The following is a 6072-nucleotide window of genomic DNA, read 5'->3' as shown; positions in this document are numbered from 1 at the left end:
TGCATTTAAAAAAAAAAAAAAAAAAATCTAAACCTAAAATTCCCAAATCTGCAAAAAAACGAAGTCTGCATAATACAATTCAAGAAGAGAGAAACTACAGTTTGATAACCATGAGCGTAATTTTTTCGTTTTCAACTTTTTCTTTTGAGAAGAAGAAGAAGAAAATTGATGAGATGATTATTTTTGCAATTCTTTTTGTTTATAAAATTTTGTTTCAAATCCCAGCATTATAGGTGTGATTTTCTCACCTTGTTTATCGACTAGAAATTTAACAAAAATCTCACAGAATCCACAGTCTAAGATTTTTTTAAAAATCACTGTTTGGTTTGAATAACAGGGGATTTAATATGATTTTTAAAATTACTTGATTGAATAACACAGGATTGTAGGTGACTTTAAATGATTTTGCATAAATATCAGTTTCAATAACAAGGGATTTGGGAAAAGAATTGAGAATTTAAAATCTCAATTTGAATAACAGTTGATTTGAACAAAAACCCACAATCCTCCAAAATCATGATTTGAATACACTCCCCTAAGAGTATTTAAACTCAAAAATTTTCATAGCAGATCATTGAATATAATCTCCATCGATAAGCAGATCATAGAATATAATCTCCATCAATAAGCAGATCATTGAATATAATCTCCATCAATAAGCAGATCACTGAATATAATCTCCAACAATAAGCAGATCACTAAATGTAATCTCCATCAATAAGCAGATCACTGAATGTAATCTCCATCAATAAGCAGATCACTGAATGTAATCTCCATCAATAAGCAGATCATTGAATGTAATCTCCATCAATAAGCAGATCGCTGAATGTAATCTCCATCAATTAGCAGATCGCTGAATGTAATCTCCAACAATAAGTAGATCGCTAAATGTAATCTCCAACAATAAGCAGATCACTGAATGTAATCTCCATCAATAAGCAGATCACTGAATGTAATCTCCATCAATAAGCAGATCAATGAATGTAATCTCCATCAATAAGCAGATCACTGAATGTAATCTCCATCAATAAGTAGATCATTGAATGTAATCTCCATCAATAAGCAGATCATTGAATGTAAACTCCATCATTAAGCTGATCATTGAATATAATCTCCATCATTAAGCTGATCATTGTACATAATCTCCATCATTAAGCTGATCATTGAACATAATCTCCATCAATAAGCAGATCATTGAACATAATCTCCATCAATAAACAGATCACTGAGAGTTTTTAAACTCAAAATTTTTCATAGCAAATCATTGAATATATCTCCATCAATAAGCAGATCATTGAATATATCTTCATCAATAAGCAGATTATTGAGAGTTTTTAAACTCAAAATTTTTCATAGCAGATCATTGAATATGTCTCCATTAATAAGCAGATCATTGAATATATCTACATCAATAAGCAGATCATTGAGAGTTTTAAACTCAAAAATTTCATAGCAGATCATTGAATATATCTCCATCAATAAGCAGATCATTGAGTATATCTCTAGCAGATCATTGAATATATCTCGATCAATAAGCAGATCATTGAGTATATCTCTAGCAGATCATTGAATATATCTCGATCAATAAGCAGATCATTGAGTATATCTCTAGCAGATCATTGAATATATCTCGATCAATAAGCAGATCATTGAGTATATCTCTAGCAGATCATTGAATATATCTCGATCAATAAGCAGATCATTGAGTATATCTCTAGCAGATCATTGAATATATCTCGATCAATAAGCAGATCATTGAGTATATCTCTAGCAGATCATTGAATATATCTCGATCAATAAGCAGATCATTGAGTATATCTCTAGCAGATCATTGAATATATCTCGATCAATAAGCAGATCATTGAGTATATCTCTAGCAGATCATTGAATATATCTCGATCAATAAGCAGATCATTGAGTATATCTCTAGCAGATCATTGAATATATCTCGATCAATAAGCAGATCATTGAGTATATCTCTAGCAGATCATTGAATATATCTCGATCAATAAGCAGATCATTGAGTATATCTCTAGCAGATCATTGAATATATCTCGATCAATAAGCAGATCATTGAGTATATCTCTAGCAGATCATTGAATATATCTCGATCAATAAGCAGATCATTGAGTATATCTCTAGCAGATCATTGAATATATCTCGATCAATAAGCAGATCATTGAGTATATCTCTAGCAGATCATTGAATATATCTCGATCAATAAGCAGATCATTGAGTATATCTCTAGCAGATCATTGAATATATCTCGATCAATAAGCAGATCATTGAGTATATCTCTAGCAGATCATTGAATATATCTCGATCAATAAGCAGATCATTGAGTATATCTCTAGCAGATCATTGAATATATCTCGATCAATAAGCAGATCATTGAGTATATCTCTAGCAGATCATTGAATATATCTCGATCAATAAGCAGATCATTGAGTATATCTCTAGCAGATCATTGAATATATCTCGATCAATAAGCAGATCATTGAGTATATCTCTAGCAGATCATTGAATATATCTCGATCAATAAGCAGATCATTGAGTATATCTCTAGCAGATCATTGAATATATCTCGATCAATAAGCAGATCATTGAGTATATCTCTAGCAGATCATTGAATATATCTCGATCAATAAGCAGATCATTGAGTATATCTCTAGCAGATCATTGAATATATCTCGATCAATAAGCAGATCATTGAGTATATCTCTAGCAGATCATTGAATATATCTCGATCAATAAGCAGATCATTGAGTATATCTCTAGCAGATCATTGAATATATCTCGATCAATAAGCAGATCATTGAGTATATCTCTAGCAGATCATTGAATATATCTCGATCAATAAGCAGATCATTGAGTATATCTCTAGCAGATCATTGAATATATCTCGATCAATAAGCAGATCATTGAGTATATCTCTAGCAGATCATTGAATATATCTCGATCAATAAGCAGATCATTGAGTATATCTCTAGCAGATCATTGAATATATCTCGATCAATAAGCAGATCATTGAGTATATCTCTAGCAGATCATTGAATATATCTCGATCAATAAGCAGATCATTGAGTATATCTCTAGCAGATCATTGAATATATCTCGATCAATAAGCAGATCATTGAGTATATCTCTAGCAGATCATTGAATATATCTCGATCAATAAGCAGATCATTGAGTATATCTCTAGCAGATCATTGAATATATCTCGATCAATAAGCAGATCATTGAGTATATCTCTAGCAGATCATTGAATATATCTCGATCAATAAGCAGATCATTGAGTATATCTCTAGCAGATCATTGAATATATCTCGATCAATAAGCAGATCATTGAGTATATCTCTAGCAGATCATTGAATATATCTCGATCAATAAGCAGATCATTGAGAGTTTTTAAACTCAAAATTTTTCATAGCAGATCATTAAATATATCTACATTAATAAGCAGATCATTGAATATATCTCTATCAATAAGCAGATCACTGAGAATTTTTGAACTCAAAATTTTTCATAGCAGATCATTGAATATATCTTCATTAATGAGCAGATCATTGAATATATCTCCATCAATAAGCAGATCATTGAGAGATTTTAAACTCAAAATTTTTCATAGCAGATCATTGAATATATCTCCATTAATAAGCAGATCATTGAATATATCTCCATCAATAAGCAGATCATTAAAGTATTATACTGAAAAAATTTCATAGCAGATCATTGAATATATCACCATTAATAAGCAGATCATTGAATATATCTCCATCAATAAGCAGATCATTGAGTGTTTTTAAACTCAAAATTTTTCATAGCAGATCATTGAATATATCTTCATCAATAAGCAGATCATTGAGAGTTAAAAACTCAAAAATTTTCATAGCAGATCATTGAATATATCTCTATCAATAAGCAGATCATTGAATATACCTCCATCAATAAGCAGATCATTGAGAGTTTTTAAACTCAAAATTTTTTATAGCAGATAATTGAATATATCTCCATCATTAAGCAGATCATTGAATATAATCTCCATCATTAAGCAGATCATTGAATATAATCTCCATCATTAAGCTGATCATTAAAAGTATTATACTCAAAAATTTTCATAGCAGATCATTAAATATATCTCCATTAATAAGCAGATCATTGAATATATCTCCATCAATAAGCAGATCATTGAGAGTTTTTAAACTCAAAAATTTTCAGAGCAGATCATTGAATATAATCTCCATCAATAAGCAAATCATTGAATATATCTCCATCAATAAGCAGATCATTGAGAGTTTTTAAACTCAAAATTTTTCATAGCAGATCATTGAATATATCTCCATCAATAAGCAGATCATTGAATATAATCTCCATCATTAAGCTGATCATTGAAAGTATTATACTCAAAATTTTTCATAGCAGATCATTAAATATATCTCCATTAATAAGCAGATCATTGAATATATCTCCATCATTAAGCAGATTATTGAGAGTATTTAAACTCAAAAAATTTCAGAGCAGATCATTGAATATATCTCCATCAATAAGCAGATCACTGAGAGTTTTTAAACTCAAAAATTTTTATAGCAGATCAGTGAATATAATCTCCATCAATAAGCAGATCATTGAATATATCTCCATCAATAAGCAGATCATTGAGAGTTTTTAAACTCAAAATTTTTCATAGCAGATCATTGAATATATCTCCATCAATAAGCAGATCATTGAATATAATCTCCATCATTAAGCTGATCATTGAAAGTATTATACTCAAAATTTTTCATAGCAGATCATTAAATATATCTCCATTAATAAGCAGATCATTGAATATATCTCCATCATTAAGCAGATTATTGAGAGTATTTAAACTCAAAAAATTTCAGAGCAGATCATTGAATATATCTCCATCAATAAGCAGATCACTGAGAGTTTTTAAACTCAAAAATTTTTATAGCAGATCAGTGAATATAATCTCCATCAATAAGCAGATCATTGAATATATCTCCATCAATAAGCAGATCATTGAGAGTTTTTAAACGCAAAATTTTTCATAGCAGATCATTGAATATATCTCCATCAATAAGCAAATCATTGAATATATCTCCATCAATAAGCAGATCATTGAGTATATCTCCATTAATAAGCAGATCATTAAATATATATCCATCAATAAGCAGATCATTAAAAGTTTTTAAACTTAAAATTTTTCATAGCAGATCATTGAATATATCTCCATCAATAAGCAGATCATTGAGAGTTTAAAACTCAAAATTTTTCATAGCAGATCATTGAATATATATCCATTAATATGCATATCATTAAATAGATCTCCATCAATAAGCAGATCATTGAGAGTTTTTAAACTCAAAATTTTTCATAGCAGATCATTGAATATATCTCCATTAATAAGCAGATCATTGAATGTATCTCCATCAATAAGCAGATCATTGAGAGTACTATACTCAAAAAATTTCATAGCAGATCATTGAATATATCTCAATTAATAAGCAAATCATTGAATATATCTCTATCAATAAGCAGATCATTGAGAGTTTTTAAACTCAAAAATTTTCATAGCAGATCATTGAATATAATCTCCATCAATAAGTAGATCATTGAATATATCTCCATCAATAAGCAGATCATTGAGAGTTTTTAAACTCAAAAATTTTCATAGCAGATCATTGAATATAATCTCCATCAATAAGTAGATCATTGAATATATCTCCATCAATAAGCAGATCATTGAGAGTTTTTAAACTCAAAATTTTTCATAGCAGATCATTGAATACATCTCCATCAATAAGCAGATCATTGAGAGTTTAAAACTCAAAAATTTTCATAGCAGATCATTGAATATATCTACATTAATAAGCAGATCATTGAATATATCTCCATAAATAAGCAGATCATTGAGAGTTTTTAAACTCAACATTTTTCATAGCAAATCATTGAATATATCTCCATTAATAAGTAGATCATTGAATATATCTCCATCAATAAGTAGATCATTGAGAGTTTTTAAACTCAAAATTTTTCATAGCAGATCACTGAATATATCTCCATCAATAA

The sequence above is a fragment of the Camelina sativa genome, chromosome 20, assembly GCF_000633955.1.
Source record: "Camelina sativa cultivar DH55 chromosome 20, Cs, whole genome shotgun sequence".
NCBI lineage: Eukaryota > Viridiplantae > Streptophyta > Magnoliopsida > Brassicales > Brassicaceae > Camelina > Camelina sativa.
This window is presented reverse-complemented; position numbering follows the sequence as displayed.